The sequence below is a fragment of the Lissotriton helveticus genome, chromosome 3_1, assembly GCF_964261635.1.
Source record: "Lissotriton helveticus chromosome 3_1, aLisHel1.1, whole genome shotgun sequence".
NCBI lineage: Eukaryota > Metazoa > Chordata > Amphibia > Caudata > Salamandridae > Lissotriton > Lissotriton helveticus.
The window spans coordinates 815,729,942-815,757,015 of NC_136061.1; positions in this window are offsets into that span (position 1 = coordinate 815,729,942).

The window sequence follows — 27,074 nt, forward strand, 5'->3', positions numbered from 1 at the left end:
ATACTGTGACCCTGCTCTTACTAGGAAGGCAGAGGTGCTGAGTGGTGGTATTGGTGGTGGTGGTATTGGTATTGGTGGTGGTGTTGGTATTGGGAGTGGTGGTATTGGTGGTGGTGGTAGTATTGGTAGTGGTATTGGTGGTGGTGGTGGTGGTATTGGTGGTGCTGGTATCGGTGGCGGTGCTGGTATTATTGGTGGTGGCATTGGTGATGGTGGTATTGGTGGTGGTGGTAGCATTGGTGGTATTGGTGGTGGTGATGGTATTCGTGGTGGGGGTATTTGTGCTGGTACTGATGGTGGTATTGTTGGCAGTATTGGTATCGGTGGTGGTGGTATTGGTACTGATCTTGGTGGTGGTGTTATTGGGGGTGGTGGTGGTGGTGGTATTGGTTTCAGTGGTGGTATTGGTGGTGGTGGTTTTGTTGGTGTATTGGAGGTGGTGGTAGTGGTATTGGTGGTGGTGGTATTGGTATTGGTGGTGGTATTGGTGGTATTGGTGGTGGTGGTATTGGTGGTGGTGGGAGTGGTATTGGTGGTGTGTGTGGGATTGGTGGTGGTGGCACTGGTATTGGTGGTGGTGCCAGTATTGGTGGTGGTGGTGGTGGTATTGGTGGTGGTAGTGGAGGTGGTATTGGTGGTGATTTTGGTATTGGTGATGGTATTGGTGATGGAGGTATTGGTGGTGGTGGTATTGGTGGTGGTGGAATTGGTTGTATTGGTGGTGGTGGTGGTATTGATGGTATCGGTAGTGGTATTGGTGGTGGTGGTATTGGCATTGGTGGTGGTATTGGTGATGGTATTGATGGAGGTATTGGGGCAGTGGTGGTATTGGTGGTGGTGGTATTGCTGGTGGTGGTGGTATTGGTGGTGGTGGCATTGGTGATGGTGGTATTGGTGGTGGTGGTAGCATTGGTTGTATTGGTGGTGGTAATGATATTGGTGGTGGGGGTATTTGTGCTGGTACTGATGGTGGTAGTGGTATTGGTGGCAGTATTGGTGTTGGTGGTATTGGTACAGGTATTGGTGGTGGTGTTATTGGTGGTGGTATTGGCAGTGACGGTGGTGGTATTGGTTTCAGTGGTGGTATTGGTGGTGGTGGTTTTGTTGGTGGTATTGGAGGTGGTGGTATTGGTGGTATTGGTATTGGTGCTGGCAGTGGTATTGGTGGTGGTGGTCTTGGTGGTGGTGGTATTGGTGGTGCTGGTATCGGTGGTGGTGCTGGTATTGGTGGTGGTGGCATTGGTGATGGTGGTATTGGTGGTGGTGGTAGCATTGGTGGTATTGGTGGTGGTGATGGTATTGGTGGTGGGGGTATTTGTGCTGGTATTGGTGGTGGTATTGGTGGTAGTATTGGTATTGGTGGTGGTGATATTGGTACTAGTATAGGTGGCAGTGTTATTGGTGGTGGTCTTGGTGGTGGTGGTATTGGTGGTGCTGGTATCGGTGGTGGTGCTGGTATTGGTGGTGGTGGCATTGGTGATGGTGGTATTGGTGGTGGTGGTAGCATTGGTGGTGTTGGTGGTGGTGATGGTATTGGTGGTGGGGGTATTTGTGCTGGTATTGGTGGTGGTATTGGTGGCAGTATTGGTATTGGTGGTGGTGATATTGGTACTAGTATAGGTGGCAGTGTTATTGGTGGTGGTATTGGTGGTGGTGGTGGTGGTATTAGTTTCAGTGATGGTATTGGTGGTGGTATTGGTGGTGGTGGTATTGGTGGTGCTGGTGGTGGTGGTATTGGTGGTGGTGGTACTGTTATTAGTGGTGGTGGCACTGGTATTGGTGGTGGTGGTATTGGTGGTGGTTCCAGTATTGGTGGTGGTGGTGGTATTGGTGGTGGTGGTATTGGTGGTGTTTTGGTATTGTTGGTGATTTTGGTATTGGTGGTGGTATTGGTATTGGTGGTGGAGGTATTGGTGGTGGTGGTATTGGTATTGGTGGTGGTGGTATTGTTGGTGGTGGTGGAATTGGTTGTATTGGTGGTGGTGTTGGTGGTATTGGTGGTGGTGGTATTGGTATTGGTGGTGGTATTGGTGGTATTGGTGATGGTATTGATGGGGGTATTGGGGCAGTGGTGGTATTGGTGGTGGTGGTATTGTTGTGGTGGTGGTATTGGTGGTGGTAGCATTGGTGATGGTGGTATTGGTGGTGGTGGTGGTAGCATTGGTGGTTTTGGTGGTGGTGATGGTATTGGTGGTGGGGTATTTGTGCTGATACTGGCGGTGGTAGTGGTATTGGTGGCAGTATTGGTGTTGGTGGTGGTTGTATTGGTACAGGTATTGGTGTTGGTGGTATTGGCGGTGGTGGTGGTGGTGGTATTGGTATCAGTGGTGGAATTGGTGGTGGTGGTTTTGTTGGTGGTATTGGAGGTGGTGGTATTGGTTGTAGTGGTATTTATGCTGGCGGTGGTATTGGTGGTGGCGGTATTGGTGGTGGTATTGGTGGTGGTGGTATTGGTATTGGTGGTGGTGGTATTGGTGGTGGTGGTATTGGTGATGGTGGTGGAATTGGTGGTGGTGGCACTGGTATTGGTGGTGGTGGTGCCAGTATTGTTGGTGGTATTTGTGGTGGTAGTGGTGGTGGTAATGGTGGTGTTGTGGTATTGGTGGTGATTTTGATATTGGTGGTGGTATAGGTATTGGTAGTGGAGGTATTGGTGGTGGTGGCATTGTTATTAGTGGTGGTGGTAGCAGTGGTATTGGTGGTGGTGGTATTGTTGTAGGTGGTGGAATTGGTTGTATTGGTGGTGGTGGTAGTGATGGTATCGATAGTTGTATTGGTGGTGGTAGTATTGATATTGGTGGTGGTGGTATAGGTGATGGTATTGATGGAGGTATTGGTGGCAGTATTGATATTGGTGGTGGTGGCATTGGTACTGATCTTGGTGGTGGTGTTATTGGTGGTGGTATTGGTGGTGGTGGTATTGGTTTCAGGGGTGGTATTGGTGGTGGTGGTTTTGTTGGTGTATTGGAGGTGGTGGTAGTGGTATTGGTGGTGGTGGTGGTGGTATTGGTGGTATTGGTGGTGGTATTGGTGGTATTAGTAGTGGTGGTATTGGTGGTGGTGATGGTGGTGGTATTGGTGGTGGTGGTGATATTGGTGCTGGTGGCACTGGTATTGGTGGTGGCGGTATTGGTGGTGGTGCCGGTATTGGTGGTGGTAGTGGCGGTGGTATTGGTGGTGGTATTGTTGGTGGTGGTGGGATTGGTTGTATTGGTGGTGGTAGTGGTATTGATGGTATCGGTAGTGGTATTAGTGGTGGTGGTATTGGTATTGGTGGTGGTTTTGGTGGTATTGGTGATGGTATTGATGGAGGTATTGGGGCAGTGGTGGTATTGGTGGTGGTGGCATTGGTGATAGTGGTATAGGTGGTGGTGGTAGCATTGGTGGTATTGGTGGTGGTGATGGTATTGGTGGTGGGGGTATTTGTGCTGGTACTGGTGGAGGTAGTGGTATTGGTGGCAGTATTGGTGTTGGTGGTGGTGGTATTGGTACGGGTATTGGTGGTGGTGTTATTGGTGGTGGTATTGGCGGTGGTGGTGGTGGTATTGGTTTCAGTGGTGGTATTCGTGGTGGTGGTCTTGTTGGTGGTATTGGAGGTGGTGGTATTGGTGTTAAGGGTAATGATGGTGGCAGTGGTATTGGTGGTGGTGGTCTTGGTGGTGATATTGGTGGTGGTGGTATGTGTGGCGGTGCTGGTATTGGTGATGGTGGCATTGGTGATGGTGGTATTGGTGGTGGTGGTAGCATTGGTGGTATTGGTGGTGGTGATGGTATTGGTGGTGGGGGTATTTGTGCTGGTATTGGTGGTGGTATTGGTGGCAGTATTGGTATTGGTGGTGGTGGTATTGGTACTGGTATTCGTGGTGGTGTTATTGGTGGTGGTATTGGTGGTGGTGGTGGTGGTGGTATTAGTTTCAGTGATGGTATTGGTGGTGGTGGTTTTGTTGGTGTATTGGAGGTGGTGGTAATGGTATTGGTGGTGGTATTTGTGGTGGTATTGGTGGTGGTGGTATTGGTATTGGTGATATTGGTGGTATTGGTGGGTGGTATTGGTGGTGGTGGCACTGGTATTAGTGGTGGTGGCACTGGTATTAGTGGTGGTGGCACTGGTATTGGTGGTGGTATTGGTGGTGGTGCCAGTATTGGTGGTGGTGCCAGTATTGCTGGTGGTGGTGGTATTGGTGGTGGTGGTGGTATTGGTGGTGTTTTGGTATTGGTAGTGATTTGATTTTTGGAGGTATTGGTGGTGGTAGTATTGGTATTGGTGGTGGTGGTAGCAGTGGTATGGTAGTGGTGGTGGTATTGGTGGTGGTATTGTTGGTGGTGGTGGAATTGGTTGTATTGGTGGTGGTGGTATTGATGGTCTCGGTAGTGGTATTGGTGGTGGTGGTATTGGTATTGGTGGTATTGGTGGTATTTTGTGATGGTATTGATGTGGTATTGTGGCAGTGGTGGTATTGGTGGTGGTGGTATTGGTATTGGTGATATTGGTGGTATTGGTGGGTGGTATTGGTGGTGGTGGCACTGGTATTAGTGGTGGTGGCACTGGTATTGGTGGTGGTATTGGTGGTGGTGCCGGTATTGGTGGTGGTGCCAGTATTGGTGGTGGTGGTGGTATTGGTGGTGGTGGTGGTATTGGTGGTGTTTTGGTATTGGTAGTGATTTGATTTTTGGAGGTATTGGTGGTGGTAGTATTGGTATTGGTGGTGGTGGTAGCAGTGGTATGGTAGTGGTGGTGGTATTTGTGGTGGTATTGTTGGTGGTGGTGGAATTGGTTGTATTGGTGGTGGTGGTATTGATGGTCTCGGTAGTGGTATTGGTGGTGGTGGTATTGGTATTGGTGGTATTGGTGGTATTTTGTGATGGTATTGATGGGGTATTGTGGCAGTGGTGGTATTGGTGGTGGTGGTATTATTGTGGTGGTGGTATTGGTGGTAGCATTGGTGGTATTGGTGGTGGTGGTGGTGATGGTATCGGTGGTGGGGTATTTGTGCTGGTACTGGTGGTGGTAGTGGTATTGGTGAAATTGGTGTTGGAATTGGTGGTGGTATTGGTACAGGTATAAGTGGTGGTGTTATTGGTGGTGGTATTGGCGGTGGTTGTATTGGTTTCAGTGGTGGTATTGGTGATGGTGGTTTTGTTGGTGGTATTGGAGGTGGTGGTATTGGTGATAGTGGTATTTATGTTGGCAGTGGTATTGGTGGTGGCGGTATTGGTGGTGGTATTGGTGGTGGTGGTATTGGTATTGGTGGTGGTGGTATTGGTGGTATTGGTGGTGGTGGAATTGGTGGTGATGGCACTGGTATTGGTGGTGGTGGTATTGGTCGTGGTGCCAGTATTGGTGGTGGTGGTGGTATTTGTGGTGGTAGTGGTGGTGATTTTGATATTGGTAGTGGTATTGGTATTGGTGGCTGAGGTATTGGTGGTGGTGGTATTGGTATTGGTGGTGGTGGTAGCAGTGGTATTGGTGGTGGTGGTATTGTTGGTGGTGGTGAAATTGGTTGTATTGGTGGTGGTGGTATTGGTGGTGGTGGTAGTGATGGTATCGATAGTGGTATTGGTGGTGGTGGTATTGGTGGTGGTGGTATTGCTGGTGGTGGTGTTATTGGTGGTGATGGTATTATTTCTAGTGGTTGTATTGGTAGTGGTGGTGGTATTGGTGGTGGTGGTATTGGCGGTGGCGGTATTGGTGGGGGTGGTATTGGTGGTGGTGGTGGTATTATTGCTGCTGGTGGTATTGGTGGTGGTGGTGGTATGGTGGTGGTGGCACTGGTATTGGTGGTGGTGGGATTGTTGGTGGTGCCAGTATTTGTGGTGGTGGTGGTAGTGGTATTGGTGGTGTTGTGGTATTGGTGGTGATTTTGGTATTGTTATTACTGGTGGTATTGGTAGTGGTGGTGAAGGTATTGATGGTGGTGGTATTGGTATTGGTGGTGGTGGTAGCAGTGGTATTGTTGGTGGTGGTGGAATTGGTTGTATTGGTGGTGGTGGTGGTATTGATGGTATCGGTAGTGGTATTGGTGGTGGTGGTATTGGTATTGGTGGTATTTTGTGATGTATTGATGGGGGTATTGGGGCAGTGGTGGTATTGGTGGTGGTGGTATTATTATGGTGGTGGTATGGGTGGTGGTGGCATTGGTGATGGTGGTATTGATGGTATCGGTAGTGGTATTGGTAGTGATGGCATTGGTGGTGGTGATGGTATTGGTGATGGTCTTGATGGAGGTATTGGTGGCAGTGGTGGTATTGGTGGTGGTGGTATTGCTGGTGATGGTGGTATTGGTGGTGGTGGTATTATTGCTGGTGATGGTTTTGGTGGTGGTGGTATTATTACTGGTGATGGTATTGGTGGTGGTGGTATTGGCGGTGGTGGTATTGGTGGTGGTATTGGTGGTGGTGGTATTCTTGGTGGTGGTATTTGCAGTAATGGTGGTATTGGTGGTGGCGGTATTGGCGGTGGTGGTGATATTGGTGGTGGTGTAAGTGGTGGTATTGGTATTGGTATCAGTGGTGATATTGGTATTGGTGGTGGTGGTATTGGTGGTGGTGATGGTATTGGTGGTGGTGGTATTGGTGGTGGTGGTATTGGTGGTATTGGTGGTGGTATTGGCGGTAGTGGTATTGGTGGTGGTGGTATTGGTATTGATGGTGTTGATGGTATTAGGGGTGGTATTGGTGGTGGTATTGGTGGTGGCATGGGATGTGGTAGTGTTGGTGGTATTGGTGGTGGTATTGGTAGTGGTGGCATTGGTATTGGTGGTGGTTTTGGTATTGGTGGTGGTGGTATTGGTATTGGTGGTATTAGTGGTGGTGGTGGTATTGTTGGTGGTGGTGGTATTGGTGGTATTAGTGGTGGTGGTGGTATTGGCAGTGGTATTGGTGGCATTGGTATTGGTGGTGGTTTTGGTATTGGTGGTGGTGGTATTGGTATTGGTGGTATTGGTGGTGGTATTGGTGGTGGTGCCAGTATTTGTGATGGTGGTGGTGGTGGTAGTGGTATTGGTGATGTTGTGGTATTGGTGGTGATTTTGGTATTGTTATTACTGGTGGTATTGGTAGTGGTGGTGAAGGTATTGATGGTGGTGGTATTGGTATTGGTGATGGTGGTAGCAGTGGTATTGGTGGTGGTATTGGTGGTGGTATTGGTGGTGGTGGTTGAATTGGTTGTATTGGTGGTGGTGGTGGTGGTGGTATTGATGGTATTGGTAGTGGTATTGGTGGTGGTGGTATTGGTATTGGTGGTGGTATTGGTGGTATTTTGTGATGTATTGATGGGGTATTGGGGCAGTGGTGGTATTGGTGGTGGTGGTATTATTGTGGTGGTGGTATTGGTGGTGGTGGCATTGGTGATGGTGGTATTGATGGTATCGGTAGTGGAATTGGTAGTGGTGGTATTGGTGGTTGTGGTGGTATTGGTGATGGTCTTGATGGAGGTATTGGTGGCAGTGGTGGTATTGGTGGTGGTGGTATTGCTGGTGGTGGTGGTATTGGTGGTGGTGGTATTATTTCTGGTGATGATTTTGGTGGTGGTGGTATTATTACTGTTGATGGTATTGGTGGTGGTGGTATTGGCGGTGGTGGTATTGGTGGTGGTATTGGTGGTGGTGGTATTCTTGGTGGTGGTATTTGCAGTAATGGTGGTATTGATGGTGGTATTGGTGGTGGCGGTATTGGCGGTGGTGGTGATATTGGTGGTGGTGTAAGTGGTGGTATTGGTATTGGTATCAGTGGTGATATTGGTATTGGTGGTGGTGGTATTGGTAGTGGTGATGGTATTGGTGGTGGTGGTATTAGTGGTGGTGGTATTGGTGGTATTGGTGGTGGTATTGGCGGTAGTGGTATTGGTGGTGGTGGTATTGGTATTGATGGTGGTGATGGTATTAGGGGTGGTATTGGTGGTGGTGGCGGTATTGGTGGTGGCATGGGATGTGGTAGTGTTGGTGGTATTGGTGGTGGTATTGGTAGTGGTGGCATTGGTATTGGTGATGGTTTTGGTATTGGTGGTATTGGTATTGTTGGTATTAGTGGTGCTGGTGGTATTGGTGGTGTGGTGGTATTGGTATTGGTGGTATTAGTGGTGGTGGTGGTATTGGCGGTGGTATTGGTAGTGGTGGCATTGGTATTGGTGGTGGTTTTGGTATTGGTGGTGGTGGTATTGGTATTGGTGGTATTGGTGGTGGTGGTGGTATTGGTGGTGGTGCCAGTATTTGTGGTGGTGTTGGTGGTGGTAGTGGTATTGGTGATGTTGTGGTATTGGTGGTGATATTGGTATTGTTATTACTGGTGGTATTGGTAGTGGTGGTGAAGGTATTGATGGTGGTGGTATTGGTATTGGTGGTGGTGGTACCAGTGGTATTTTGTTGGTGGTATTGGTGGTGGTGGTGGAATTGGTTGTATTGGTGGTGCTGGTGGTATTGATGGTATCGGTAGTGGTATTGGTGGTGGTGGTATTGGTATTGGTGGTGGTATTGGTGGTATTTTGTGATGTATTGATGGGGATATTGGGGCAGTGGTGGTATTGGTGGTGGTGGTATTATTGTGGTGGTGGTATTGGTGGGGGTGGCATTGGTGATGGTGGTATTGATGGTATCTGTAGTGGTATTGGTAGTGGTGATGGTCTTGATGGAGGTATTGGTGGCAGTGGTGGTATTGGTGGTGGTGGTATTGGTGGTGGTGGAATTTTTGCTGGTGATGGTTTTGGTGGTGGTGGTATTATTACTGGTGGTGGTATTGGTGGTGGTGGTATTGGCGGTGGTGGTATTGGTGGTGGTGGTATTCTTGGGGGTGGAATTTGCAGTAATGGTGGTATTGGTGGTGGCGGTATTGGCGGTGGTGGTGATATTGGTGGTGGTGTAAGTGGTGGTTTTGGTATTGGTATCAGTGGTGATATTGGTATTGGTGGTGGTGGTATTGGTGGTGGTGATCGTATTGGTGGTGGTGGTATTGGTGGTGGTGGTATTGGTGGTATTGGTGGTGGTATTGGCGGTAGTGGTATTGGTGGTGGTGGTATTGATGGTGGTGATGGTATTAGGGGTGGTATTGGTGGTGGTATTGGTGGTGGCATGGGATGTGGTAGTGTTGGTGGTATTGGTGGTGGTATTGGTATTGGTGGCATTGGTATTGGTGGTGGTTTTGGTATTGGTGGTGGTGGTATTGGTATTGGTGGTATTAGTGGTGGTGGTGGTATTGGTGGTGGTGGTGGTATTGGTATTGGTGGTATTAGTGGTGGTGGTGGTATTGGCGGTGGTATTGGTAGTGGTGGCATTGGTATTGGTGGTGGTGGTATTGGTATTGGTGGTATTGGTGGTGGTGGTGGTATTGGTATTGGTGGTATTAGTGGTGGTGGTGGTGGTATTGGCTGTGGTGGTAGTATTGTTGTTGGTGGGTGTATTGGTATTGGTGGTTGTGGTTTTGGTGATGGTGTTGGTTTTGGTATTGGTGGTGGTGGTGGTATTGGTGGTGGTGGTATTGGTGATGGTATTGGTGGCAGTGGTATTGGTAATGGTATTGGTGGGGGTGGTGGTATTGATGGTGGTGGTGGCATTGGTATTGGTGGTGGTGGTACCAGTGGTATTGGTGGTGGTATTGGTGGTGGTGGTGGAATTGGTTGTATTGGTGGTGGTGGTGGTGGTATTGATGGTATCGGTAGTGGTATTGGTGGTGGTGGTATTGGTATTGGTGGTGGTATTGGTGGTATTTTGTGATGTATTGATGGGGATATTGGGGCAGTGGTGGTATTGGTGGTGGTGGTATTATTGTGGTGGTGGTATTGGTGGTGGTGGCATTGGTGATGGTGGTATTGATGGTATCTGTAGTGGTATTGGTAGTGGTGATGGTCTTGATGGAGGTATTTGTGGCAGTGGTGGTATTGGTGGTGGTGGTATTGGTGGTGGTGGTATTATTGCTGGTGATGGTTTTGGTGGTGGTGGTATTATTACTGGTGGTGGTATTGGTGGTGGTGGTATTGGCGGTGGTGGTATTGGTGGTGGTGGTATTCTTGGTGGTGGTATTTGCAGTAATGGTGGTATTGGTGGTGGCGGTATTGGCGATGGTGGTGATATTGGTGGTGGTGTAAGTGGTGGTTTTGGTATTGGTATCAGTGGTGATATTAGTATTGGTGGTGGTGGTATTGGTGGTGGTGATGGTATTGGTGGTGGTGGTATTGGTGGTGGTGGTATTGGTGGTATTGGTGGTGGTATTGGCGGTAGTGGTATTGGTGGTGGTGGTATTGATGGTGGTGATGGTATTAGGGGTGGTATTGGTGGTGGTATTGGTGGTGGCATGGGATGTGGTAGTGTTGGTGGTATTGGTGGTGGTATTGGTGGCATTGGTATTGGTGGTGGTTTTGGTATTGGTGGTGGTGGTATTGGTATTGGTGGTATTAGTGGTGGTGGTGGTATTGGTGGTGGTGGTGGTATTGGTATTGGTGGTATTAGTGGTGGTGGTGGTATTGGCAGTGGTATTGGTAGTGGTGGCATTGGTATTGGTGGTGGTGGTATTGGTATTGGTGGTATTGGTGGTGGTGGTGGTATTGGTATTGGTGGTATTAGTGGTGGTGGTGGTGGTATTGGCTGTGGTGGTAGTATTGTTGTTGGTGGGTGTATTGGTATTGGTGGTTGTGGTTTTGGTGATGGTGTTGGTTTTGGTATTGGTGGTGGTGGTGGTATTGGTGGTGGTGGTATTGGTGATGGTATTGGTGGCAGTGGTATCGGTAATGGTATTGGTGGGGGTGGTGGTATTGATGGTGGTGGTGGTATTGGTATTGGTGGTGGTGGTAGTGGTGATGTTATTGGAGGTGGTGGTATTGATATTGGTGGTGGTGGTACTCGTATTGGTGGTGGTGGTATTGGTGGTGGTAGTAGTGCTGGTATTGGTTGTGGTGGTGGTATTGGTATTGGTGGTGGTATATGTATTGGTGGTGGCATTGGTGGTGGTGATATTGGTATTGGTGGTGGTGGTAGTGGTATTGGTGGTGGTGGTAGTGGTATTTGTGGTGGTGGTGGTATTGTTGGTGGTCGTGGAATTGGTGTTGTTATTGGAGGTATTAGGGGTGGTATTGGTGGTGGTGTTATTGGTGATGGTATCGGTGGTGGTATTGGGGTGGAGGTGGTATTGGTGGTGGTGGTATTGTTATTGGTGGTGTTGGTGGTGGTATTAGTGGTGGTGGTATTGGTGGTATTGGTGGTGGTATTGGCGGTAGTGGTATTGGTGGTGGTGGTATTGGTATTGATGGTGGTGATGGTATTAGGGGTGGTATTGGTGGTGGTGGCGGTATTGGTGGTGGCATGGGATGTGGTAGTGTTGGTGGTATTGGTGGTGGTATTGGTAGTGGTGGCATTGGTATTGGTGATGGTTTTGGTATTGGTGGTGGTGGTATTGGTATTGTTGGTATTAGTGGTGCTGGTGGTATTGGTGGTGTGGTGGTATTGGTATTGGTGGTATTAGTGGTGGTGGTGGTATTGGCGGTGGTATTGGTAGTGGTGGCATTGGTATTGGTGGTGGTTTTGGTATTGGTGGTGGTGGTATTGGTATTGGTGGTATTGGTGGTGGTGGTGGTATTGGTGGTGGTGCCAGTATTTGTGGTGGTGTTGGTGGTGGTAGTGGTATTGGTGATGTTGTGGTATTGGTGGTGATTTTGGTATTGTTATTACTGGTGGTATTGGTAGTGGTGGTGAAGGTATTGATGGTGGTGGTATTGGTATTGGTGGTGGTGGTACCAGTGGTATTTTGTTGGTGGTATTGGTGGTGGTGGTGGAATTGGTTGTATTGGTGGTGGTGGTGGTATTGATGGTATCGGTAGTGGTATTGGTGGTGGTGGTATTGGTATTGGTGGTGGTATTGGTGGTATTTTGTGATGTATTGATGGGGATATTGGGGCAGTGGTGGTATTGGTGGTGGTGGTATTATTGTGGTGGTGGTATTGGTGGGGGTGGCATTGGTGATGGTGGTATTGATGGTATCTGTAGTGGTATTGGTAGTGGTGATGGTCTTGATGGAGGTATTGGTGGCAGTGGTGGTATTGGTGGTGGTGGTATTGGTGGTGGTGGAATTTTTGCTGGTGATGGTTTTGGTGGTGGTGGTATTATTACTGGTGGTGGTATTGGTGGTGGTGGTATTGGCGGTGGTGGTATTGGTGGTGGTGGTATTCTTGGGGGTGGAATTTGCAGTAATGGTGGTATTGGTGGTGGCGGTATTGGCGGTGGTGGTGATATTGGTGGTGGTGTAAGTGGTGGTTTTGGTATTGGTATCAGTGGTGATATTGGTATTGGTGGTGGTGGTATTGGTGGTGGTGATCGTATTGGTGGTGGTGGTATTGGTGGTGGTGGTATTGGTGGTATTGGTGGTGGTATTGGCGGTAGTGGTATTGGTGGTGGTGGTATTGATGGTGGTGATGGTATTAGGGGTGGTATTGGTGGTGGTATTGGTGGTGGCATGGGATGTGGTAGTGTTGGTGGTATTGGTGGTGGTATTGGTATTGGTGGCATTGGTATTGGTGGTGGTTTTGGTATTGGTGGTGGTGGTATTGGTATTGGTGGTATTAGTGGTGGTGGTGGTATTGGTGGTGGTGGTGGTATTGGTATTGGTGGTATTAGTGGTGGTGGTGGTATTGGCGGTGGTATTGGTAGTGGTGGCATTGGTATTGGTGGTGGTGGTATTGGTATTGGTGGTATTGGTGGTGGTGGTGGTATTGGTATTGGTGGTATTAGTGGTGGTGGTGGTGGTATTGGCTGTGGTGGTAGTATTGTTGTTGGTGGGTGTATTGGTATTGGTGGTTGTGGTTTTGGTGATGGTGTTGGTTTTGGTATTGGTGGTGGTGGTGGTATTGGTGGTGGTGGTATTGGTGATGGTATTGGTGGCAGTGGTATTGGTAATGGTATTGGTGGGGGTGGTGGTATTGATGGTGGTGGTGGTATTGGTATTGGTGGTGGTGGTACCAGTGGTATTGGTGGTGGTATTGGTGGTGGTGGTGGAATTGGTTGTATTGGTGGTGGTGGTGGTGGTATTGATGGTATCGGTAGTGGTATTGGTGGTGGTGGTATTGGTATTGGTGGTGGTATTGGTGGTATTTTGTGATGTATTGATGGGGATATTGGGGCAGTGGTGGTATTGGTGGTGGTGGTATTATTGTGGTGGTGGTATTGGTGGTGGTGGCATTGGTGATGGTGGTATTGATGGTATCTGTAGTGGTATTGGTAGTGGTGATGGTCTTGATGGAGGTATTTGTGGCAGTGGTGGTATTGGTGGTGGTGGTATTGGTGGTGGTGGTATTATTGCTGGTGATGGTTTTGGTGGTGGTGGTATTATTACTGGTGGTGGTATTGGTGGTGGTGGTATTGGCGGTGGTGGTATTGGTGGTGGTGGTATTCTTGGTGGTGGTATTTGCAGTAATGGTGGTATTGGTGGTGGCGGTATTGGCGATGGTGGTGATATTGGTGGTGGTGTAAGTGGTGGTTTTGGTATTGGTATCAGTGGTGATATTAGTATTGGTGGTGGTGGTATTGGTGGTGGTGATGGTATTGGTGGTGGTGGTATTGGTGGTGGTGGTATTGGTGGTATTGGTGGTGGTATTGGCGGTAGTGGTATTGGTGGTGGTGGTATTGATGGTGGTGATGGTATTAGGGGTGGTATTGGTGGTGGTATTGGTGGTGGCATGGGATGTGGTAGTGTTGGTGGTATTGGTGGTGGTATTGGTGGCATTGGTATTGGTGGTGGTTTTGGTATTGGTGGTGGTGGTATTGGTATTGGTGGTATTAGTGGTGGTGGTGGTATTGGTGGTGGTGGTGGTATTGGTATTGGTGGTATTAGTGGTGGTGGTGGTATTGGCAGTGGTATTGGTAGTGGTGGCATTGGTATTGGTGGTGGTGGTATTGGTATTGGTGGTATTGGTGGTGGTGGTGGTATTGGTATTGGTGGTATTAGTGGTGGTGGTGGTGGTATTGGCTGTGGTGGTAGTATTGTTGTTGGTGGGTGTATTGGTATTGGTGGTTGTGGTTTTGGTGATGGTGTTGGTTTTGGTATTGGTGGTGGTGGTGGTATTGGTGGTGGTGGTATTGGTGATGGTATTGGTGGCAGTGGTATCGGTAATGGTATTGGTGGGGGTGGTGGTATTGATGGTGGTGGTGGTATTGGTATTGGTGGTGGTGGTAGTGGTGATGTTATTGGAGGTGGTGGTATTGATATTGGTGGTGGTGGTACTCGTATTGGTGGTGGTGGTATTGGTGGTGGTAGTAGTGCTGGTATTGGTTGTGGTGGTGGTATTGGTATTGGTGGTGGTATATGTATTGGTGGTGGCATTGGTGGTGGTGATATTGGTATTGGTGGTGGTGGTAGTGGTATTGGTGGTGGTGGTAGTGGTATTTGTGGTGGTGGTGGTATTGTTGGTGGTCGTGGAATTGGTGTTGTTATTGGAGGTATTAGGGGTGGTATTGGTGGTGGTGTTATTGGTGATGGTATCGGTGGTGGTATTGGGGTGGAGGTGGTATTGGTGGTGGTGGTATTGTTATTGGTGGTGTTGGTGGTGGTATTGGTGGCGGTGTTGTTGTTAGTAAAACAGGATTTTGAAAATAACCCATCAGGGGGTTTTAGTACAGATGACATGTAACATTAATAAGCTGTTGTCCGCTCCAGCACAATAGCACACAATTATGTGCTACCTGGAATTCACATGACTTAATTCACTAATCATATATAAATCCATTTTACTTGGGGGGTTGAAACAGACACAAGATAACTCAGGGTTAAAGTGATTGAAAGCAGGCTTCCGTGTTAAGGGGCGGCCATGCTGCTTAAAAAAACACATGCGGTTTCAACTGAAGCAGCGAATGACCGGCCTGCAGAAAGAGGAATTAAATTAAGTAAATAGTGCTTACAGACTTACTAAAAAACAGGTCCTGTGTAACAACCGATGTAAAGGGGCCAGTAGCCATGGGAGGTTACAAATGAAGACAGGGCCGTACCAAGGAGGGACTAACAAGCCTATTAATGAATCGGAAGGCAGCATTTACGAAAGACAATGACACAAGCCAATGAAAAATATGGGAGGAGATTGGGCGCGGCTTCTCTCCCATTCTCTACTACAGCAGTTTCACAGAGCGAAGAGTGCATGTGCTTTGCCGCTAGGCTCGACCTAAAAACATAGGAGAGATAGCCCTAAATTATCAGCAACGTAGAATAAATATTCCAACAAGTGATCCAGGAATCAGGGGCATTACTTACTACGCCAGTGCTCAGCTGGGACTTCCCAACCTAGTTCTTTGGGCCACATCTCCCGAATGTGTTGGACAGGCAGCTCAAGCTAGTCCTTAAATAGTGTAATGTGTGCTCTGATGATTAGTTACACCTGGGGTCTTTTGAGAAAAAAGGCCCCCAGCCGGCGTGGATCTTATAATAGGTTCAACTGCTAAATGTACTCATGCTTTTGTCCTTATTTCTACATCTAGGTACGGCATGAATAACATTAATTGCTACTGATAGATAAAATTATGTGTCTGGTTCTTCCAATGTTGACACAGAGACTGAATCACTAATAAGGACTCACAAAATGTGGGGGAGAAAGCCATATGTACACATGTAAACAAGGAAGCACGTGTTGAGGCTAGACCTCTGTATTCATGGGGCAACCCTGATAAGCGGCCATGCGGCGGCCATCTTGTAATTCCCAACGGACCTGCATAGGCGTGTGTCGGACTGGACTGCTGTTGTAACTAATCAGCCCTGAATGTGGGAACGAGTTGGCCATCTTGAAATTCTATGAGGGGCACCTAATGCTGCTGAGTGAAACATCTTAAACTAATATCTCACTGGTCCCATTAAGACTTTTTCCTAAACACCTGTGAATGATGACACTGGATCTTGCATGGAATGGAGCAAGAAAGAGAGCTACACTGAGGAAGTTGATCACACCTATATCTGAGGGCAGTCTATGAATCCCCAATTTACGCGGTACAATCTAGCGGCCTTGCTGCAATTGGTGGTCAAGTGGTTTGCTCTAGAGAAACATAACAAGGCAAGATATGTGGAGTTCAGACTAAAACAAATAACTGTACTACTGGTAATATGGGGTGAGCTCCCCAGCCGGTATAACCTCCCTACCCACACTTGTGCATATTTTAGGCGGTTGCTGAGACAGAAACTGGCTAATAAACGGCTGCAAATCACTGTATTCCTTCACCCTTGCTCTCTTGCATCCCCAGGTTCAAGCAAATGGAACTAAGGATGTCTGATGAAATCTGGTCAAGTGCTGGTATGTATAAACATGGTTGGTAAGAGAGTTCAAGGCAATATCATTGGTGAACCTATAAATACAACTACCACTAGGCTGTTTCTTAAGATATGACCACACCGCGGCTATGCTGCGGCAGACTTGGGGTTCTGAATCCACTGAGCAATTGGAGGATAGAACTTTCCATTGCTTTTGAATTTATGAAATGTAGTGACATAACTATATTTAGCCCTGGGGGACACAAATGAAGCAAACAACATGGGAGGGTATGTTGGGAACAGAATTTTCCAGTGAAAGAACTGACATAAGGTCTACACCTTGCTGGTTCCTAGGAATTCCAGTTTTCAAACTGGTTTATTATTGTTTATTTTTTTATTGAGCTCCCTGAGAAGTTCTTCACAGCTGTATAGTAGTACATTATACATATAAACTGCAATATAGAGCCTGTGTCATATACACCATATACCATCATGGAGAACAGACCCGAGAAGGTTCTTGCTGACCTTCAAGCTTCTTCTCCAAAGGGGTACAGCAACAGTTACATGTGGCACTACAGACCCATATTCCAGCATGTAAAGTTCAGGCAGATAACAAAGGTGTGGCATGATTTGCATGGATTATTAGCTATATGAAGGGGGGATAATGTAGGGGAGAGCTCATACTCCTCAAAAAACATAAACCATTACCCTCTCAACTGGACTGACCAGGAATTCTGCACCAGAAACGCAAATCATGCTTTTTATAGGTGAACCCTCACTCACCAGGGTTACCACTTGGTGGCATGCTTCAATATTGGGTTCCTTTTCGTTTTGCTGCGGAATGGGGCATGCTGCTACCTGTGAACTACATTGGACCACTAGATGGTATTCAACAAATGTATCAAGTAAAGTAGTAGATGGAGTATGTTGTAGGTAAAAAATATTTGACTCGTGGTTGCTAAATACTTTAATGTATACCCTAGCTGGTATGATTAAAAACTGGGAAAGAAATTGGGAACTTAATGAATGGTTCAATGACCTTAACTTTTTTTTAATGAAAGTTAATTTTAAACCCAGAGTGGTGTGTCTATGATGTAACCAAGTGAACGCTGCCAAATAAGCAGGAGTCCTGTCCATTGCTCATCTCAATCCCTGGAATAAGTATCTAGATAAATACTTACAAGTCTACTCTTCATTAGTGGCATGGTGGACATCGAGGTAGCAGAACCGCATTCCATTTGGAGCACGTGGATAGGAACTACTTTATCCATGAGACTTAGCGCTATTGTATGCATGCTGGAATAAAGCGTCATTTCGCTTAAACTGGAAGGACGTAAACAGGGTCAGCCCGCATTCCTTTTCAGATTATTCTTGGTTCCTTTTGTTGGTGGTGGAGTGAAACAGTGAGCGCTGCTTGGTCTGGTAAGGGTGTTTTAATACCGTTCTGCATTGGGGTGATTTGCTAAAGCCCTATGACGTTCATAGCTTCGTGAGTGCAGAGTTCGTTTTGGGGCAATCTGGATGTATGCAATTTCTGCCGGGGACACGTTAATGCTGCTTCATATAAAGGTCTTTGGAAAGACCATTTGGCTTGAACGTTTTCTTACTGTGAGTACTGTGGAGGAGTTATTGTAAATTGTAAAATTGTAAATTGATACTTGTATAGCGCACTACTCACCCGCAAGGGTCTCAAGGCGCTTGTACGAATACCGCTGTGGAACCCATCCTGACTTTCCCTGTGAGGTGTCCACTCCTGGGCACCCCCAAGGTGGAGGCCAGGCATCCTTAGCGTTGTGGGGGCCGTTGTGGAGATTAAGCAAGCTATTGCCCAGAGTTGCAGAGTGGAACTCCATGATTGGAATAGGCACCGAGGCGAGAATTATCAGGTCCGTGGAATTTTTTAGCCCAAGACCCGCCGAGGCAGGGAATTGAACCCTGGTCCCGGGCCAGACTTCTGCATCAGGGTCTGCCGCTCTAACCATTGAGCCACACTTCTCCTTTGCTTATGCTTAACAAAGGTAAGTAATCCGACATAGTATTTCTGTGTAAAAGACATTACGCTGTGATTTGGAAACAGCAGATGAAATCTGGATACGTGCAATTTTCCTACTTATACCTATTGGGTGTAGTATCAAAGTGGCCGGGAAATAATACGCTGCAACAATAAGATTACCAGATCAAACAATGTGTGTGCTGAATTGGATCGTGCTTCTTTTGCGCTATGCTGTTAATATGCACAAAAATTCATGAATGACTGCTCATGAAAATCTTTCTGACCATTCTTAACAGGGGATCCTGGAGACATAGTGGTTTGGTTCTTCCCCCTGTGAGGCAAGGCGTGCAGGGGCGGTGGGTGAGATTTTAAAGTGGTGGTGCGCAAACTAATTAGCATACAGCACCGTAGCGAGCGAGCGTAGCGAGCGAGCCCGAACCCTAAAAGGGGGTTTGGGGCGGTTACCCCCCCCCAAGAAATTTTTTTTTTAAAAGAAGAAAAATCGTGCATTTTCAAGCAAATTTGAGAAAGCAGGAAGGTTAATAAAGCAATTGTGAAAGTGCAGTTATTACATTAATAGATGGCATAACATAGGTAGCTGCTTATTCAGTATTACCACAGAGCTTCATACATTCTGTCCTATTATGCTCAGGTGCTGAATTCAGACTATAAGACTTTCATGGAAATCTCAGCTCTAAGAGTAGAAGAAGTTGCACAGCAGTGTAATGGTTGCCAGGTTCGTTCCGCAGGAGCGTCAGGAACTTGAAGAAAAGTCCACAGTCTTCCCCTACGGCCTTCCGACTCTATTAGACTCTAGAGTAACGAATGGCACGCAAGGGGAAAACAGGGAAACAAAACAAGGAAAGGCGGGGGAAGAAAAACAGTCTTACAATATCCTGAATATTAGACTCTAGAGTAACGAATGGCAAGCAAGGGGAAAACAGGGAAACAAAACAAGGAAAGGTGGGGGAAGAAAAACAGTCTTACAATATACTGAATATAAAAGAGGCAGCGCAATGCGCTGTTACCGTGATTCTGGTTGAGCTGAGCTTTGTACACAATTCCCATAGGTCCACGCAAGTACCCCAAACATAAATGGTATAAGGTTTTCGCAATTTGCCAAGGGGAAAGGTTTGATAGGCAACACAAGCAACGAATCGTTCACCCTGCGGGAGACAGGTCCTGCCGGCCAGTGAACAAAGTTGAGCAAATCTGTGTAGTCTCCGAATAGAACAAACACTACAAAACTTTTAAAAACAGAGATAACAATGCATTTCTTACCTCAATCAGAATTGTTTGTAGTCAACCAACAAGTAGCAGCATTCACTGTTTGTAAATGAAGTCCGCACGTCTGTCTTTCAGTGTAGCAAACTTGTCAATTACTTTCATATTGAAGTCCGGTATCTTTTGGACTAGCTTGCTCTCTACAGACAGCATCGCCAAAGCATTTAGTCTTTCCTCTAGCATGGTGTTTCTGAGGAATGTCTTTATACGCTTTAAGGCTGAAAAACATTGTTCAGCTTCTACTGTTGTCATTGGAGTCGTAATCACAATTTTGAGTAAAGTCACTGTCTCTGTAAGTGAGTTTTCCATATGCAGTTTATGAATTAACCTCAGCAAACTCAAGGCGCTTGTGGCCTTCCGGTACACAGGCATTCCGTAGAGTACAGTTAACTCAGTTCTCAACTGCTATTTTTTGAGCATAGGATATGCTTCCGCAGCCTGATTCAGAGCACGCTCAGGGAAGGATTCATCATATCGTGCAAACTCTTTACTTTGCAATAAAGTGGCAGTCACCAAATGTTTTGTGAATGAAAAACGTTCTTTTGCCTGCACAATTACAATGTCACATATCTCCTTTCCAATTCGAACCAGAGAGGTGATGTTTTGTCTGCGGTTTGCAAAAAATGAATGCTCCGGCAGTTTGCTCTCCAAATCGTCAACCCCATCTCTCACTTCCATTATCTTTTGTACAAATGCAGATGTAACGGCTTTCACAGAGACAGTATCTATGTCTTTTCGTTGTAACTGATCGTATAACCCATCAACATGAGTCATTATGTCATGGAATAAAAACAGTAAGAACTGAAACTCTTTGTCTTGTAGTGTTCTAAGAAAGCCATGGGCTTCATTCTGACTTGTGCGATCAAAGTCTTCTCTGGATGATATGGCGACAAAACATTTCTCAAGGCCCTCCCTCTCTTCAAAGATTAAGTTGACTGTACGAATGTGATTATTCCAACGAGTTGAGGATCCCCTTGGTATGCTTTTCTCCACAATCTCATGAAGGGCTTCTGTTCTTTTGGGGGAACGTGTGAAGAATGCTGCTATGCCTCCGATATCCTGAAAGAAAACTCGTGTCTCTCTGATCTTTGATACCGCCTGTTGCATAATAAGATTGAGTTGGTGGGCGTAACAGTGCACAAAATGAGCATTAGGGTACACATCTCAAATTCATTTCTGTACTCCACCAAGGTTTCCACTCATTACGGACGCACAATCATAGCTTTGTGCGATAAGTTTTTGTTTTTGAGGCAGGTCCGGGAAAATTAAGTCCAGTTGACACAGTATAGCTTCAGTGATGGTTGCTGCACTAGAGTCTTTTAAATGTGTGAACCCATAAAACCTCTCCACAATGTTTCTGTCACTGTCAAGGTACCGAAACACTAACACGGACTGTGTTTTAGTGGCCACATCAGTGGTGTCATCAGCCTGAATAGCCACAAAGTCTGTGTTTCGCAACTCTTGCACAATATGGCTTTTTATAATTTCGAGCCTACAGTCAAGGAGTTCATTTTGTATTGTATTAGAGGTGCCCTTAAAGACTGTAGCACGTGCTAAATGTGTTTCTAAATCCTTGTCTATGGTTGACATTAAATCCACTAGGCCTCGGAAGATCCCAGGTTTTACGGAAGTTTCTGATTCCTCATGGGCTCGCAATGCCAGTTCGAAAGCACCACAGAAACGAATGCAATCAATGATCCTGGATTGATTTTGTCTATTCCTATCAACAGCTTCATTGTGTTTTTGAATGGATTTGCGATATGCATCATTTATCTGCTGCTCAATTGGTGCGTCTTCCCCCAACATTCCCAGTCTTGTCAGGTTTTCCAGATGATTTCTTGTGAGTTCATGCTTCTTTATTTTTTCAGCGATGTGCTTCAGGTCTACCATTCCTTGCCGTGTCCAAGAAAAGTCACCACCAAACAGCAAGCAGGGGAAGCAGAACAGAGAATTTTGTATAGGGCACCCTGTAAGCCAATCAGCTTTTTTGTACCAGGCATTTGAGAATGTACGTTTTGAAATTTTTCCTCAGTCCTGGGTAGTTTGCTGTAGGTTTATTTCAGGCTGATGAGGTCCTAATTGCTTTATCTGTCGTTTTTGTTCAAGTGGCCATGACTGGAATGACCTTGCAATCAGCTCTTGTACTGTATTCATGATGGTGTGTTACTGGCCTTACCAATATATATATTAAAGAGATCCTGTCAATAATCAAAAGTACAACGTATAAGGTGCAGTGCAATAATATGAAATTTCAGTACAAATACAAAATACAGCCATACTGCCTCCTGTCTCTCTGTGCCATAGTGGTCGCTGGAGGCACTGAAAGAGACACTGCTTGAGGGCCTGGAGAGTGACCAGATACATAGCCCTAACTCCCATGTAAAAAGATATATAGCATCAGTTTCCTTACCTTTAACACTGGTCACTGGTGTTTGCTGGGTTGTAGCCGGAGTCGGGTGAGAGAGCAGCAAAAGAGGAGGTTGGGGTCCTCTGGTTGTTTGCTGATAAACCTGTCAATAATCAAAAGTACAACGTATAAGGTGCAGTGCAATAATATGAAATTTCAGTACAAATACAAAATACAGCCATACTGCCTCCTGTCTCTCTGTGCCATAGTGGTCGCTGGAGGCATTGAAAGAGACACTGCTTGAGGGCCTGGAGAGTGACCAGATACATAGCCCTAACTCCCATGTAAAAAGATATATAGCATCAGTTTCCTTACCTTTAACACTGGTCACTGGTGTTTGCTGGGTTGTAGCCGGAGTCGGGTGAGAGAGCAGCAAAGGAGGAGGTTGAGGTCCTCTGGTTGTTTGCTGATAAACCTGTCAATAATCAAAAGTACAACGTATAAGGTGCAGTGCAATAATATGAAATTTCAGTACAAATACAAAATACAGCCATACTGCCTCCTGTCTCTCTGTGCCATAGTGGTCGCTGGAGGCACTGAAAGAGACACTGCTTGAGGGCCTGGAGAGTGACCAGATACATAGCCCTAACTCCCATGTAAAAAGATATATAGCATCAGTTTCCTTACCTTTAACACTGGTCACTGGTGTTTGCTGGGTTATAGCCGGGGTCGGGTGAGAGAGCAGCAAAGGAGGAGGTTGGGGTCCTCTGGTTGTTTGCTGATAAACCTGTCAATAATCAAAAGTACAACGTATAAGGTGCAGTGCAATAATATGAAATTTCAGTACAAATACAAAATACAGCCATACTGCCTCCTGTCTCTCTGTGCCATAGTGGTCGCTGGAGGCACTGAAAGAGACACTGCTTGAGGGCCTGGAGAGTGACCAGATACATAGCCCTAACTCCCATGTAAAAAGATATATAGCATCAGTTTCCTTACCTTTAACACTGGTCACTGGTGTTTGCTGGGTTGTAGCCGGGGACGGGTGAGAGAGCATCAAAGGAGGAGGTTGGGGTCCTCTGGTTGTTTGCTGATAAACCTGTCAATAATCAAAGTACAACGTATAAGGTGCAGTGCAATAATATGAAATTTCAGTACAAATGCAAATACATCTCCAACAGCTCCCCTTCCCACAAAATGACTGCTAAAATACAACCGTACTGCCTCCTGCCTCTCTGTGCCATAGTGGTTGCTGGAGGCAATGAAAGAGACACTGCTTGAGGGCCTGGAGAGTGACCAGATACATAGCCCTAACTCCCATGTAAAAAAATATATAGCATCAGTTTTCTTACCTTTAACACTGGTGTTTTCTGGGTTGTAGCCGGGGACGGGTGAGAGAGCAGCAAAGGAGGTTGGGGTCCTCCTGTTGTTTGCTGGAATATTGCCCCAAAATGCGGTAATGTTTCAGGTTGTCAGGTGCTGAAAATGAAAAGATAACAATTTATTTTTGAAACAGTAGGGTAATGAAACAAAGACAGTGGGGAAAAAACATAACGCTCCAATTTTTTCCTTGCAGTTTGCATCCAGCTCTTAGATGACAGTTAATAGCTCGCTGTTGTATGTTAGGACTTTAACTTAGAAACTGCAAGTAACAAAAGGATCTCTCTGACAAAAGCAGTGCCTCACTGACCTATTTACATCATATGCATTTTGTGATCTGCATCAGGTATATATGTTCTTTGGTAGCCTGCTGCTAGTTCACTACTGGGACCACAAACATAGTCTGGCAGACTGCCAACACTCCTACATATATAGGCCAACAACTGATGTTTCTATTTTTAAATCAGCACATACAAAATTTATTACAACTTGACCATAAATTTGACAACGTTTTCAATCTGCGCTTTCATTTAAGGATCATATATAATCTAGATCATATGTACAGATTCATACCCCCAAAGTATCAGTTGGTCAACTTTACAAAACCACAGCCCATAAAAGAATAACTATTGTTTAACTTTGACATTGTTCACATCCAATTTCCAATGGAGGAAAGTCCATTGGGGCATGCCCGCCACAATGCTTGTTACTATATCGAGTGCAGGGTTTTTATTTCCTGACTCTTGAAGGATGCATAGCACAATTAAACTCTCTAATCAGCTGCAGTTAAAAAATGTACAGAGGCAGCATCTGGGAATTTAATTTGAGGATGCTGAATGAGCTGCAAGGAAGCCAAGGGAACTCTTTCAGTATCTGGACAAAAATGTATGCCCATAGTAAACACGTGCATGATCTGAAGCAAAGTCTAGCCAGATCCAGAATCAGAAAAAATAAGTTTTGGAGCAAACTGCAGCCCAATTGTTGCAATCGGTATCAATATGTAACGGTGATAAATCATTTCTAAAATTACACTCTAATGCCATAAACACAGTGTAAATATACTGGACATACATTGGAAATTAATCGGATATAAATTCTTGAAAAATCTGTTTTCTAAGTACCATCCACATAGATGAATACATACCAAATAAAATGTCAAGGTAAATGACACTGGGGAAAAAATCTGGATTTTTAATGAGAAAAAAAATCTGAATTTTGAATGGTTCAGCACAGCAATAAAACGAATATGTTATTTGAAAATCGGAATCTAATTTTTTTCAAAGGAACACACAAACACATGAAATGAGAGTGAAAGCAGAAATAGTTACAGAATAGTTACACGCTCCTACATTTGCAAGACATTCATTAAAACAGTACAAGAAGGCTGCCTTTATTTCCACATTTGAAATTATATGCTAGTCACTTAAAAACTGCAATGTCAAAGTGTGGTTGCCGCGGTTGCGTCCTTGGGAGGAAAATAATATAAATATATATAAAAAATATATAATATAAATATAAAATAAAAAAAATAAAGGTCGCGCTAACTGTTGCATGTTGGCACCTCACAGCACAGTGAAGTCTTTGAAAATGGAGAAGCAAAAATGAATCCCCAGATTCCCCAGTGTCGTCCAAACGCAGCTGTAATCAGTTAGTTTCCAAATTATTACCATCATGGACTTGCTGTTTTTTGCAGATATTATGAGCTTCTGTCCAGGAGTTGCCACAGGCACTCACTGAGGGCTGGCACCTCACTCAGGTGCCACTGAGCATGAGCATGCTGATGCAATCTGCTTCCACTGGAAAGAAAGAAATAATATTTTGCGGCTCCTCTGGATGACGCATACATTTCCTAGCAGTAATCTCACTTATCCGAATTTGGTGAATGTTCCTTCTCCCTGACAGACCATTCTCCAGCATTTATATTTTTTCTCTTAACAGCAAATATAATATATAGTGACTGACTGCTTCTTTCTTTTGCACAGTCGCACGCACAGTCTCCGTAACATCCGATCCATCATATACTGTTTATTACTTGCTGTCAAACAACAAATGCTGATGTGCTCTGGTGATAGAGTTTCAAATAACATCTTTTTACGCAAGTGTAAAATTCCCCTTCCCTCTCCTTGACACCGATAGCTGTCCTGATTTACCCTGGACCAGATAGCACTGTGATAAAAGAAACGCGGACTGATATTCTAGCCCTTTGCTTGTCACAATCCCTGAAAGGCCAACATCCCTTTTACTGTCTTGGAATTTCAGAAATTTTAGCTTTCTGTTCATTGCCAGTATCGCTTGTAACAGATCATTTACCTGCACCTTGCGAGTTTTCTTTATCTCTAAATCATAGAGTAAATGCACAAATTCAGAAATTATGGTGAGAATGTGGCGTCACAGTCAAAGCTGCCCGACTGGAGAAATGGGGGACCAGGTTTGAGTCTCGGCGTCGGTTCAACATCCTGTGATTCTGGGAAAATCATTATCCACGCAAATGAGGAAATCCATTTGTTGATGGTCAGCTTTGCCAATTTGTTTGCTATCACACATGCCTGTAAAGTCATTTTTTTGGGTGCAAATAAAGTGTTTTTCTAAATTGCATCAGGAATTACATCAGGTACATTTCACACCTTCTGTGACATCAACCTGCTTGCTTGGCTTCAGCTTGTCTAGCTTGGAGCTTAGAGTTGGAGGGTTGCTCATATTAACAGGGGAGCAGCAGCCGAAGATCAGCAGCAGGACAAAGGTGTATTTTTGGTGGTACATTATGAGAAAGGGAAACATGACACCAAGCAGACTTATAAAGACAAGCTGCATAAGTGTTTTTCAAGGTATGAGAGAATGCATGCATTGGAACTTGTTGCAGGCATATAAAGTTTGTGGTAATCAACAGTATACATCGTCCATCAGGCCATTAAACAGGCTCACAAACATCCAAAATACCAGCCCATAAACTGACCTGCCAGACCAGCCCTTCGGTCACTACCAGATTGCCTTATAGACCCTGATACTAAGAAACAAGTTGCCAGTTGTCCAGGGACAGCTCCCCACCCAACTTCCATTTCTGCTTCTTACTTGGAAGTCTTGATTCACAGTGCTCATTGTTAAATACATTCCGAATCCTGAATATGCGCTCAGAGATTTACTTCCTTGCGGCAGTGAAGATTTAAAGTTTTTTTTTACCTCAGATAGGTTCCCAAAGCAGTTCTGGAAAGGTTGTGTGAATTTCAAATTACACTTAAGCAAAGATCATCTTTATGGATATTTGTACAAAGAGATATTGAACTACATTTGCATTTGGTACTTTTTTTTTCTCAGTGAAACGGGTTGAATGTCACCAAGGCGGACATGTTGACGTTTGAAGCCTTCAAATTAATCGTTTTTACAGGGTTTGTTGTCTTTTCCCCTTTTGCTCAACAGTTTATTATTTCAGGAGTAATTATTTATTTGAATCATTCATGGTAAAGGATCTTTGCTAATGAGTTTGGAGGCGGCGGCGTATTCCACTGAGACCGCATGCTCTTTGTGCTGACAAAACAGGCCCGAGCCACCGGAGAGCGACTTGCTGGACAAATCACTCGTCATCTATGCAGCAAATGCCAGCCGAAATGGTCAGATGCATTTATTACCTAACCCTCCTCATTATAGTAAACAAACAAGGCACGGATCGTGACTGGCAGTTATCAACTTTGAATACGCCGCCGCCTCCAAACTCATTATGATTTGTGCTCGAGTCGAGCCGCTATGTAAATGAGAAGAAAAAAGGGAGCCGAGCCACCAGGGACTTCATTGGTTTATAAAACAACAAGTTAACTCTTACGATGATGCAGGCCACAACTTCAAAAAAGACCGAGAAATCTACTGAAATAAACGGAG